Source organism: Ovis aries, chromosome 1 (genome assembly GCF_016772045.2).
Source record: "Ovis aries strain OAR_USU_Benz2616 breed Rambouillet chromosome 1, ARS-UI_Ramb_v3.0, whole genome shotgun sequence".
NCBI classification, from domain to species: domain Eukaryota; kingdom Metazoa; phylum Chordata; class Mammalia; order Artiodactyla; family Bovidae; genus Ovis; species Ovis aries.
Genome location: NC_056054.1, coordinates 55,048,746 through 55,063,190, shown reverse-complemented (window position 1 = coordinate 55,063,190; position 14,445 = coordinate 55,048,746). Strand labels below are relative to the sequence as shown.

The following is a 14,445-nucleotide window of genomic DNA, read 5'->3' as shown; positions in this document are numbered from 1 at the left end:
TTCTTTTTTAAAAGTATATACTACAATTAGTGTTTTTAATTGCAATATGGTTAATTTACAATGTTATGTTAGTATCAAGTGTACAGAATCAAGTGATTCAACTATACAAATACATATAATATATTCTTTTTCAGATTTTTGTCCATTATAGGTTACTATAAGATACTGAGTATAGTTCCCTATGCTATACAGATCTTTGTTGTTTAGCTATTTTGTATACAGTAGTTTGTATCTGTTAATCCCAAACTTCTCATTTATCCCTCCCCTCCCTCCCCCTTTGGCAACAATAAGATTGTTTTCTATGTCTGTGAGTCTGTGTTTCTGCACAAGATGATCCCATCCTTCAGAGCCTCCTGGAAGTTGGGCGGATGGACAAGCCGATGAGTCCCTCGATCCAGCTTCTGAGCTCCACCTCCTCCTGAGGGTCGTGTTCCTACAGGAGCCAGTTCTTGACCTCTGCCAGAGAGTCTGCAGGAGGGACCCTTGTTGAACTGCATGGAGCTCAGGGCTGGTGGAGGGGCACTGAAAGACAGCGTGGACAGAGACCCACTGCCAGGTTGCCAGAAATGCTGGCTAAAGTGGACCAGGTGCTCCACCCCCACTGCTGATTCGATGGAACCACTTTGAAGAAGAGGGAGGGGAGAAAAGAACTAACCTAAGTAATTGCAAAAAACAGTATTTTGGCTAATACTCTAATACTAAAGATGAAAACAACTGTAATGTTCCATTGTATATATGTACCACAACTTCTTTATGCATTTATCTGTGGATGAATATCTAGGTTGCTTCCATGTGCTAGCTATGTAAATAATGCTACTATCTGTGAAGACGTGGAGGGGTGGGATGTGGAGAGTGAGGCTCCAGAAGGAGGGTTAAAAAAAGTAAAACTTTCACTGTTTGCAGATGACATGATATTATACATAGAAAACCCTAAAGATGCCAGCAGACAATAAATTACTAGAGCTAACCATTGAATATAGCGAAGTTGCAGGATATCTAATTAATACACAGAAATCCTTTGCATTCTTACACACTAGTAATGAAAAACCAGAAAGAGAAATTGAGGAAATAATCCCATTCACCCCTGAAACAAGAACAAACTATCTAGGAATAAACCTACCTGAAGAGACAAAAGACCTGCATGCCGAAAACTATAAGACACTGATCCATCCATGCTAGTGCTCAGTCATGTCTGACTCCTTGTGACCCCATGGACTCAGCCTGCCAGGCTCCTCTGTCCATGGGATTTCTCAGGCAAGAATATTGGAGTGGGTTGCCATTTCTTCCTCCAGGCCATCTTCCCAACCCAGGGGTCAAACCCACATCTCCTGTGTTTCCTGCATTGCAGGTAGATTCTTTACCTGCTGAGCCATCAGGGAAGCCCCGACTGATGAAAGAAATCAAACATGACACAAACAGATGGAGAGATACACCATGTTCCTGAACTGGAAGACTCAATGTTGTGAAAATGATTATACTACCCTAAGCAATTCACAGATTCAGTGCAATCCCTATCGAACCACCAATGGTATTTCTCACAGAACTAGAACAAAAAATTTCACAGTTTGTATGGAAACACAAAAGACCCCGAATAACCAAAGCAATCTTGAAAAAGAAGAATGAGCTCGAAGAATCAACTTGCCTGACTTCAGACTATACTATAAAGCTATGGTCATCAAGACAGTATGTTTACTGGCACAAAAACAGAAATATAGACCAATGAAATAAGATAGAAAGCCCAGAGATAAACCCACGCACCTATGGGCACTTTGTCTTTAATAAAGTAGGCAAGAGTATACAATAGAGGAAAGATAGTCTCTTCAATAAGTGGTGATAGGAAAACTGGACAGCTATGTGTAAAATAATGACATTAGAGCAATCCCTAACACCATACACAAAAATAAACTCAAAATGGATTAAAGACATAGATTTAAGACCAGAAACTATAAAACTATTAGAGGAATACATGGATAGAACACACTTTGACATAAATCACAGCAATATCTTCTATGACTCACCTCCTAGAGGAACAGAAATTTAAAAAATAAACAAATGGGACCTAATTAAACTTAAAAGCTTTTACACAATGAAGGAGACTATAAACAAGGTAAAACGATAACCCTCAGAATGAGAGAAAATTAATAGCAAATGAAACAACTGACAAAGGCTTAATCTCCAAAACATATAAGCAGCTCATTCAGCTTAGTATCAAAAAAGCAGCCTAATCAGAAAATGGGCAGAAGACCTAAACAGACATTTCTCCAAAGAGGACATACAGATGGCTAATGAACTCATGAAAAGATGTTCAACATTGCTCGTTATTAGAGAAATTCAAATCAAAACCATTATGAGGTAACACCTCACACCATTCATAATGGCCACAGCAAAAAGTTCTACAAACAATAACTGCTGGAGAGGGTGTGGAGAAAAGGGAACCCTCCTGTACTGTTGGTGGGAATACAAATTGATACTGCCAGTATGGAGAACAGTATGGAGATTCCTTTAAAACTACCATAGGACCCAACAACCCCACTACTGGGCATGTACCCTGAAGAAACCATAAATGAAAAAGACACACATGCACCCTAATGTTCATCACAGCATTATTTACGAGCTAGGACATGGAAGCAACCTAGAAGTCATCGACAGATGAATGGGTAAAGAAATTTGGTTACATATATACAATGGAATATAACTCAGTCATAAAAATGAATGTATTTGAGTTAGTGCTAATGAGGTGGATGAACCTAGACCCTACTCTACAGAGTGAAGTAAGTCAGAAAGAGAAAGACAAATATCATATATTAATGCATATATATGGAATCTAGAAAAACACTATTGATGAACTTATTTTCAGGACAGAAATGAAGATGCAGACATAGAACAGACTTGTGGACGCAGCAGGGGAAGGAGAAGCTGGGGTGAAATGAAAGATTAGCATTGAAACATATGCATTACCACATGTAATATTAGATAGCCAGTGGGAATTTGCTTTATGACACAGGGAGCTCAAATCTGATGCTCTGTGACATCCTAGAAGGGTGGGATGGGGTGGGAGGTGAGAGGGAGGTTCAAGAGGAAGGGGACGTACTTATACCTTTGGCTGATTCATGTTGCTATATGGCAGAAATGCAGAAACCAACATAATATTGTAAAGTAATTATCCTTCAATTAAAAATAAACATATAAATAGAGTGAGGGGATATACATATACACACACTTATAGCTGATTTGCCTTTTTGCACAGCAGAAACAACAACAAAAAAAAACTTTGTAAACTAATGATCTTCCAATTTTAAAAATGTTTAATTAAAAATTATTTTTAAAAATCTGTAAAACATGGTATTCCAGTTACTAAACGTGTTAGCAATAGGGGTTTGGATACTTGAAGATCAATTCTAAATGGATTACAAATCTGAAATGTGAAAGGTAAAGCAATCATACTTTTAGAAAAAAAAATTATATAGAACATTGCCCGACTTTGGAGTAGATGAAGAATTCTTAAATAGAATGCAAGAAGAAAAAAAAAGCTAACTATAAAATCTGATAAAGTGAAAAATATTAAAAACTAAAGGTTTCGTATCAAAAGACACACCAATAAAAACGAAAATACATCCCACAAATTTCGATGGGAGAGTTCCAATTCATATATTTGACAGAGAACTCATATCCAGGATATTTCAAGAACACCCAAAACTCAGGAGAGAAAAACCAATAGAAAAATTAGTGCTTCATAAATGGTGAATAGACATATACAAAATATTCACTGTCATCAATCATCAAGAAAATCAACATTAAAACCACAATGAGATATCACTATTCACCTACCAGATTGACTAAAATGAAAAAGACCAACCAACTGTTGGTTAAAATGTGGCACAATAGCAATTCTGGTTATAAAAGTATAAACTGGTACAACCACTTTGCAAATTAGTGGTCAATAGGCAATGGCACCCCACTCCAGTACTCTTGCCTGGAAAATTTCATGGACGGAGGAGCCTGGTGGGCTGCAGTCCATGGGGTCGCTAAGAGTCGGACACGACTGAGTGGCTTCACTTTCACTTTTCACTTTCATGCATTGGAGAAGGAAATGGCAACCCACTCCAGTGTTCTTGCCTGGAGAATCCCAGGGAAGGGGGAGCCTGGTGGGCTGCTGTCTATGGGGTCGCACAGAGTTGGACATGACTGAAGCGACTTAGAAGCATCAGTGAAAGCAGAACATAGCAGTTCTACCACCTATGCATTCTCCTATGCATTATTCGTCACAGGAAATGCGCAAGAATGTTCACAGCAGCACCGTTTGTAATAATCCCAGGCTGAAAACTCATCAAATGCCCATGGGCTGTAGAACAAATAAATATGCTATGGTATATTCACAAAATGAAATACTGTATAGCAGTGAGAACAAAAGAATGATACCTTCACACGATATACCTGGAAGGGTCCCACAAACATCATGTTAAGAGAAAGAAGCTAGGTGGGGAAAGAATGATCTATCAATGTTCAAGTATAGTCAAAACCTACCTATAGTGTTAAAAATCAGAATAGTGGCCCCCCCGGCAGGAGTAGTGACTAGAAGCAGAAACAAGGGGAATGTTGTAGGTGTTAATATAATAATATTCTTGATCTGGGTGCTGGTTACACAGATATGTTCAATTTATAATAAATTTATCAGCATGTAACTTGTATACTTTTCTATATGTGTTATATTTTTTACCTTGCTTAAATGAGAGAAAAGGAAATAAAAGTAAACATAATGACATGAAATTAATGAATTTGGTACAATTAACACCTAATTCAAATATATTGGGTATGACTGTGCTAAGTTGCTTCAGTCATGTCCAGCTCTCTGCGACCCCATGAACTGTAGTCCACCAGGCTCCTCTGTTGCTGGGATGTTCCAGGCAAGAATACTGGAGCTGGTTGCCATTTCCTTCTCCAGGGGATCTTCCCGACCATGCAGGGATCCAAGCTGGACCTCCTAGGTCTCCTGTATTGGCAGGCAGTTCTTTACCACTAGCGCCACCTGGGTTTAAGATAGGAAAGATTTAAAAATTTTAGTTACAGTCTTCGTTTAGAATACATATTCTCCTGCCACAAGGGGGTACCCTTGCTATAGTCCTTTATTTATGACACTGACTATTTTCTAGATTCTCTTGGTGTTCTGAAGCATTTTATCTATTTATCTTTGAAGGATTCAGCAAGGCACTCTCTTTACAGAATAGAATATAACATGAAGCCTCTCCACAATTACTTTGAAAGTGGTCATCCAGTGGTGGGACATGTTTCTGCAAACTCTTAATCTAATTACTAGAAAATGAATCTTAATCTAGTATTTAAAGCCATCCTTTGCCCTTTCTAGCCTTTATTCTTGCTCTGTCTCTCAGGTCTGAGTTTCTCTGTTTTGGACAGAGTACAAGCTCCTTTTAAGGCAACTGAGGTATTTTTATCCGCTACATTCTGTCTCTAACTTCTTAAACTGACTTTTGGGTAAACACTCACAGATTTTTTTTTTTTTTTTTTTTGGAGAGCAGGTGTTATCCTGTTTAAATATTTTGTACGAATATTTAAACAATATATGTACAATCCCCATGGAGGGTAGCCCATCCTGCTCCATTGTCCATGAGACTTCCCATACAAGAATACTGGAGTGGGTTGCCATTTCCTCCCCCTAGGATATCTTCCCAGACCAGGGATCGTACCTACATCTCCTGCACTGCAGGAGGACTTCCTTTTATAATCTTGTCCACTCATGAATTCAATCATTCATTCACTGAGTGTAAATGGAATGCTAGTAAGGTGCTCAGCACTTTCTAGAAGCTGAGATGTGACAAGTTCCTGCCTTCAAGCTTTGTTTTCAGTGGGAGAAAAATGGAAAACAAGTAATTGAACAAATGAATAAGCAAGCTAAAGTCAGAATAGCAAAAATTCTGGTAAGCTGACGAAAGCAAACTTAGGTAGTAGTAAGTTACAGGGAGTTACTTTACATAAGCCTTCCTTTAGACAGGCAAGACCTCTTTAAAGAAGTACCATTTGAGTTAAGACCTGAATTGTGAGGAACCAGCCACAAAAATGACCCAGAAAAGAGTTGCAGGAACAGAAAATAGCAATCAAAAAAAGATCTGAGGCAGTAACAAGCATGATGAGAAAGAGAGGAAGATCAGAGTAATGTACAGAAAGCAACAGCAGAAATGTGAGATGAGGCCAGTAATGTTGGCAAGGATCAGAGCTGGTGTGGATCAATCAACCACATCAGGGAGTTTCTGTTTCATTCCAAGTGTAATACGGAGCCAGTGAAGGTTTTCAGTGGAAGAAAGATATGATGCAAGGATAATCTGAAAGCATCATTATGAATGCTGAGAAGACAGATGGCAAGGGAAGGTAGCAAAAGTAGGTGACGCATCCAAGTGAGTTCTAATGGATGGACCCAGGGTGGTGATGATCAAGATGGCAGTAAATGAAGAGGGAGGAAGAATATTTTGGAGGTAAAGCCAGAAGACCTTGCTGATGGATTCAATATGGGACTGGCAGAAAGAGAGAAACAAAGAACAATTTCTAAATTTTTGGCTTAAGCAATTGACCATATGAAGGTGTCATTTTCTGAGCCAAAGGGAAATAGGAAAAATCAGATTTGGCTCATGAATCCAAAAGTTCCGCTTGGAGTGTACCAATTTAGATGTTAAACAGATATGTGGGTTTTGGGTTGTTTTTTTTTTTTCAGTTGCCTGTTAGACATACGAGTGTAAAGGAGCTTCTTGGGAATGCCTGTCACTTTGTGGTTTGTTCCTCCTTTTATTCTATCTTCTCTCACTCTGTGAGCTGATTTTTAGAAATCCAGTAGAATGCATTTCCCAGGCTGAATTTAGATAATGTTCAGTGATTCATTCCTCTGCCCCACAATGAACCATGCCCCTAAGGAGCTATTACTGAAAACAGAGAATGTAGTTTAACTTCTGCCTTACATACTGTGGGCTTTCCTGATGGCTCAGCTGGTAAAGTATCTACCCACAGTGCGGGAGATCTGGGTTTGATCCTTGGGTTGGGAAGATCGCCTGGAGAAGGGAACAGCTACCCATTTCAGTATTCTGGCCTGGAGAATTCCATGGACTGTATAGTCAGTCCATGGGGTAGCAAAGTCAGACACGATTGAACGACTTTCACTTTGACTTGCGTATTGTAGAAAGTTGCTGGGAATCAGGAAACATTTCCCGTTGTCAGGAATCAGAACTGTTTTTTGCCTATTTTTGTATTACCTGAAACAGTGCTAGTATTTATAGAAAATAGATTAATTCAACAGCAGTTATGTAAAACAAATGTTATCACTTAAAGACGCTTTTTAAGCCAGCTCAAAGATCAAAACTTTGACAATTTTTAATAAGGCAAATATCCAACATTTGCCTGACTTAGAAGTTTGTTTTCTCCACTAACCTGATGGGTCAACGCACATCCTAGCAGCCAAACCAGTTTGGCAAAATAGAAGGAGAAGATTTATCTAAAGTGAAATTGGAGCCTACCTACATGTCATTCTCACTGGATGACTTCACTTTTTGATGTAAAGAAAACTGCTTCTAAATATCCACATTTTAATTTTAGTCAGAATGTAACATAATGAGAAGACTAGGAGAGAGAGGAAGGGAGGGAGAAAGAAACAGACAGAGTGGCAGAGAGAGAAGAGGAAAGAAACGGATTATAGAGAAATATACTGATTCCTTTTGCAAACATTTAGGACTTTGGGGGATTAAGTTTTATCTTAAAGGTGTTATAAATAAAATCTTTGGGTTTAAAGTTTGTTCAGTGAAACATAGAAACAATATTCAGTCAAAATAACAAAAGTATATTAATAATGACAGTTCTGTATTTTCTATTCATGAAGACTATCTACAAAATAAAAAATGTTAAAAGAATTATAAGTAAAACTCTCTTTTCTTTCTATAAAATAGTCATTAATTCATTTAGTTCTTGAAATAAAATAAAATCATTTTGGATTCCACCAAATCAGCAAACAGCCCTTTGCAACTATTCAAAAATTAAAAGATAAAGAATGATAATAGAAAATATATATATATAAATAAAAGTTTTTCATATTACTTGAAGTCTGATTTTCAATTCAGTGGTAAATATTATGTTATAGAAAACATCAGTGTATTAAAAACAATTCTTTGCAACTAATAGGATTTGCACTGGAATCTTTAGTTCCATTTAGTTTCAATCAACAATTTTTTTCAAATATTAATCCTCTCTCATACTGCTACTTCAGCAAACCATCAAAACTCTACCTACTAAATCTCCTGAACGACTTCCAAGACATTTGAGTGTTGTGAGAATTATATTGATTAAATTGTACATTTCAGTGTTCTAGAAAGCCAAATTGTAAAGTATCTCTTTATCTCTATTATTCACATCATCCTTCCTATCGTGCATCATATTCCAGTAAGTCTAAACCGTGCCATTAAGGGTCAAGAAACAAAGAATGAACAGCTGATTAAAAATGGCAGGGTTGGAGAACTGGGCAGAGAAATTTTAAAACTATTTTCACGTATTATTAATGTACCAAATCTTTATGGACCATCTTTTATGTGCCTGGTTACTGAGCTAAGCACTGAGGGGAGAAATGTGCACAGCAGAGGGTCCTTGTCCTCATAGAGGTTTTCCAAGCAATGCAGACCCAGATTTTGAGAATATATCCACACAAATATATATATATATATATATACATATATATTAAAATTACAGATTATAATTATAACTATTTAAATCAACAATCCTTTTCCTCACTCAATAGAAGCATTTTTTAAATGTATCAAGATAGTCCAAGAAAAGTAGAGTTGAATCCAGTTGGATGGGAAATTTGCAAGCTGGGATATGATGGGATTAACTCACAGACTGGAGAACAGAAAGAGGAAGAACTTCAGACTCTTTGAACTGCAGTGACTTCAGACCATATACTAGCCGGCGGTTCTGAGATATAACTCATAAATCTGTTTCCTGGTGTCTTCTCTAATCTTTGGCACTTGAAAGTTATGTGCAGTGATAACACTGCATCTGAGTATCTTTTGCTTTCAATCTCTTTAAATTTCTCAAGTCCTAGTCACTAAGATTATTTCTGACTCAACATACAATTCTGTGTCTATGACTGATGAAGAATAGTCTAACAAAGTTTTTCTGGAAAATTCAGTTTTGTGTATAGGCCATATAGTCAATACTGGGTAAGCATTGTTTATTCTTTTTACCACACAACAGATAACTTATGAAAGCTTAAAGTCTTTATAATTTCATTCTAAAGACAGCTATACTCCCCAGCTTCCTTATATATTTTCTAATATAATATTAAATGTGCTTGATTTTATTTGACATGGCTTCAGTTAAAATTTCAAGATATCTACAAATTAACTTATATATACTCCATAGTTCTATTATTTTTAAAAATATAACTATTATATTTTTCCATTCTATATAAAGTAATTCACATTGATGAGAATTCACTAACTTTCACATGTACACTCAGTCCTGTCCAATTTTTTGTGACCTCATGGATTAGCCAGCCAAGCTCCTCTGTCCATGGGATTTTCTAGGCAAGAATACTGGAGTGGATTACCATTTCCTTCTCCAGAAGATCTTCCCAACCCAGGGATCTAACCTGCATATCCTGAGGCTTCCACTCAGCAAGTGGATTCTTTTCCACTGAGCCACCTGAGAAGCCCTTCCTTACTCGTCTTAATTTAGAGATATTGCTCTCGTGATTTCATGAGTGCTTGATTTCACTTTACTGGCTATTTCCTTAAAATCTTGATTAGAATATAGCAAAAAATGTTTGAGAATAGTAAATAAAGTACGTGTGTGTGTGGTTGTGTGTGTGCATCATTCTCTGTGCAAAATACAGAATGTTTATTTTAATTAATAAGAATCTAATTGATAGTATGTACAGGCAAATTAAGAAAGTAAGAATCTTAGGCCCATGATTAATCGTCAAAGAAATTCACAAAAAGTCAAGTTCCCAGTCCACAGCACTCCTGGTCCTCAAGGCACCAAACCATCTTTCAGCCACCAGGACAGCTCTAAAAATCTGGTCAACTTTTAATCCTCCCCACTATGACAGTCCTCACATCACTCTAGTTTTCTGCTACCAACACAGCTCAGTTACTATGTCTATTTCCCCTCTAGCTATCAATTAATTAATTTTCTCCATATTTCCATATTTAAATTCTTGATGATGAATGAATCTAGTGGGACCTACTAATTACCATTAACCCCTTCCAGGCCATCATAAAAGTGTTAGTCCTGATATAGTCATGCATGGCTGATAAGGTTATGTGGCATGGAACATGGGCACCTGATACTGTGCTATGTTGCGCTTAGTCACTCAGTCACGTCCAACACTTTCTGACCCCACGGACTATAGCCCACCAGGCTCCTCTGTCCATGGGAACTCTCTGGCAAGAATGCTGGAGTGGGTAGCCATGTCCTCCTCCATGGACCCTGATACTACTCACCTGTAAAAAAAAAAAAGAATGGAATAATATCATTTGCAGCAACTTGAATGGTCCTAGACATTATAATAGTAAATGAAGCAAGTCAGAAAGAGAAAGACAAATGCCGTATGATTTCACTTATATATGGAATCTAAAATATGATACAAATGAATTTAGCTGTGAAACAGAAACAGACTCACAGACGTACAGAACAGACTTGTGGTTAACAAAGGAGAGGAGAGGTGGGGGAGGGATGGATTGGGACTTTGGGATTAGCACATGTAAACTATTTTATATATATATATATATGTTGCTGCTGTTTAGTCACTCAGTAGCGTCTGATTCTTTGTGACCCCATCCTCTGTCCATAGGATTTCCCAGGCAAGAATACTGGAGTGAGTTGCCATTTCCTTCTCCAGAAGATCTTCTCAACCCAGAGACTGAAGCCAGGTCTCCTGCATTGGTGGGCAGATTCTTTACTGCTGACCTGGGAAGTCCAGTGATTCATTATAACTGAATCACTTTGCTATATACCAGAAACTAACAACCAACTATATTTTGATAAAGTATTTTTTAAAAAGAAACTAAGGACAAATTATTTTATGCTTAAAACTACCAGGTGTTCTTATATTGATAAAACCCAATATAGACTTCAAATTCCCATTGTGTTTTCTATTCTTATGAAGTGAACATTGACCACTCAGTTCCCATGAGCTTAATGATTAATACATAGTTTTAAATATTTGTTAAGAGGAAAGGAAGGATTAGTATTTCCCATGAAGATGATATAATGTTACAATTTACACAGTTATTAGCACAGGAAAATTAAGCACCTGTTTTGAAGAACACAAAGTACAGAGATCAAGATCCAACAGATGTTGCTTCTATTAATGCACAAATTGCTTGATTATTTCCTAATTCCCTGTTCCACTGCCATGCCTTTTGGCCTGATGACTTCATTGGAAATACTAGGAAGGCACAATTTGTCTTTCATTATTTATGACCTTGGGAAAGATGAGCTATAGTGAAGCATGAGCTTCTCACCAAGATTCTTTATTTTGACCCAGATATCCAGCTGAGACCACTAAAACATAACGCATTTGGAGGAAGATGTGAGACCACACAAATTTATGCTGATGCTTTGGTACCCACAGAATAAGATTATATTGTGGTGTTTACAATGAGACTCCAATTTATCTTCACCTTAGGAGCTAGCAACCTGCTTTCAGAAGCTTTGAAAGAGTTTTGCAAATATTGGCAGGCTTATATGTATAACATTGTATGAAAGAAGAGATTAAAGAAAGGGTGGGGTGAATTGAAAGAGCAGCATGGAAACATATAAGTTACCGTATGTAAAACAGTGAGAATTTGCTGTGTGATACAGGGAGCTCAACTAGAATGGTGGGATGGGCTGGGAGGTGGGAGGGAGGTTTCTGAGTGAGGGGACATATGTATACCTGTGGCTGATTCATGTTGATATATGGCAGAAACTGGCACACACAAAGCAATTATCCTCCAATAAAACTTGTTTTAAAAGATGGATAACAAATAAATTATCTAATAGACAGGTGGAGAGATAGAGATGTAGTATACAAAAGTATTATTAGACAAAGGGACCAGAGACAAAACAAATCAAACAATGTTTCAAAAAAAGTAAAACAATGAGTCTATATTCTGAAGTTAATTCAGCCTGTGCCATTATAAGAAATTAGTTGAATACTGTTCATTTTTAGCTTTACTGAGGTATAATTTATGCACAAAAGAACTGTACACACTTCATGTATGCAACTCTTGAGTTTGGATATATGTATATTTTCGGTTTTCCAAGATAAATAAGTTGTAGAGATCTGCTATACAACACAGTATCTATGGTTAACAAACCAGTATTGAACACTGCAAAATACTATTCACTTGTACATTGTATGTTGAGACAGGAGAAACTAGGATGAATAGAAACAATCAATTTATCCAGATTTTTTTATATCATAAGCCTGGAACTGTGTGCAGCACTTCTTAACTTTTTAAAGTGTGTTACTCTAATTACTTACTACTGGTTTTAGTAGTTTCTTCTTTATTTCAATTTTGCTTGCTAGGCTTTTCAAGAATATTAGATTATTGGGTTCTCGACTCTTAGACAAGTAACAGACTTTTAGATTTTTATCGGTTGCCATTTTCTATTTCCTGCGTCATTAATCTCTTATTTGTTCTGTATTCTTTATCATTTTTGGTGCTGTGCTCATCCTCTGAGTTTGGGGAATGACATTAATTTTTGATTTCCTACACATTTTCCTTTAGTTTATGGTGCTTTCAATACTTTTGTTGCTGTTGTTCATCTTCAAATACATTGGATAAATGTTTAATTCAATTGGTTTAAATTTCATCTGCTTCAATAATAAAATATTTAAAGTTTTGAATTTTCTCTTGAATGGGCTTTTAGATGTATTTCATATTTAGTATGAAAATTACATCTTCACTTTCTCTAAATAGTATGAAATTGAGTTTGAATTTTATTTTACATCCAATAGTAATTCAAATGATTGTGCATAATAATTTATTTTAAATGTGTTATTGAAATATCTAGCTTTTGGGTATAATTTGTTTAGTTCGTTGGGTGCTCCAAAATTATTGAACAAAATAGAAAATTATTGAACAAAATAGAAAGCCCAGAGATTAATCCACACACCTATGGACACCTTATCTTCGACAAAGGAGGCAAGAATATACAAATGGATTAAACACAATCTCTTTAACAAGTGGTGCTGGGAAAACTGGTCTACCACTTGTAAAAGAATGAAACTAGATCACTTTCTAACACCATACACAAAAATGAACTCAAAATGGATTAAAGATCTAAATGTAAGACCAGAAACTATAAAACTCCTAGAGGAGAACATAGGCAAAACACTCTCCGACATAAATCACAGCAGGATCCTCTATGATCCACCTCCCAGAATACTAGAAATAAAAGCAAAAATAAACAAATGGGACCTATTTAAAATTAAAAGCTTCTGAATAACAAAGGAAACTATAAGCAAGGTGAAAGGACAGCCTTAGGAATGGGAGAAAATAATAGCAAATGAAGCAACTGACAAACAGCTAATCTCAAAAATATACAAGCAACTTATGCAGCTCAATTCCAGAAAAATAAATGACTCAATCAAAAAATGGGCCACAGAACTAAATAGACATTTCTCCAAAGAAGACATACAGATGGCTAACAAACACATGAAAAGATGCTCAACATCACTCATTATCAGAGAAATGCAAATCAAAACCACAATGGTAGCAATCGCACTGCTGGGCATACACACCGAGGAAACCAGAATTGAAAGAGACATGTGTACCCCAATGTTCATAGCCAGGACATGGAAGCAACCTAGATGTCCATCAGCAGATGAATGGATAAGAAAGCTGTGGTACATATACACAATGGAGTGTTACTCAGCCATTAAAAAGAATACATTTGAATCAGTTCTAATGAGATGGATGAAACTGGAGCTTATTATACAGAGTGAAGTAAGCCAGAAAAAAAAAAACCACCAATACAGTATACTAACACATATATATGGAATTTAGAAAGATGGTAATGATAACCCTGTATGTGAGACAGCAAAAGAGACACAGATGTATAGAATGGACTTTTGGACTCTGTGGGAGAGGGAGAGGGTGGGATGATTTGGGAGAGTGGCAGTGAAACATGTATACTATCAGGTAAGAAATGAATTGCCAGTCTATGTTCGATACAGGATACAGGATACTTGGGGCTGGTCCACAGGGATGACCCAGAGAGATGATATGGAGTGGGAGGTGGGAGGGGGGTTCAGAATTGGAAACTCATGTACGCTCGTGGCTGATTCATGTCAATGTATGGCAAAACCAATACAGTATTGTAAAGCAAAATAAAGTAAAAATAAAAATTAAAAAAAAAGAAAATTACATCTTCACTTTTTCTAAATAGTATAAAATTGAGTTTGAA

The 14,445-nt window shown here is 36.7% G+C and overlaps 1 pseudogene; it reads right to left on the bottom strand.

The window, feature by feature from the left end:
• Positions 1–299: 299 nt before the first annotated feature.
• LOC101110201 (poly(A) polymerase alpha-like) overlaps positions 300–14,445 on the bottom strand; it is a 37,623-nt pseudogene continuing 23,477 nt past the window's right edge.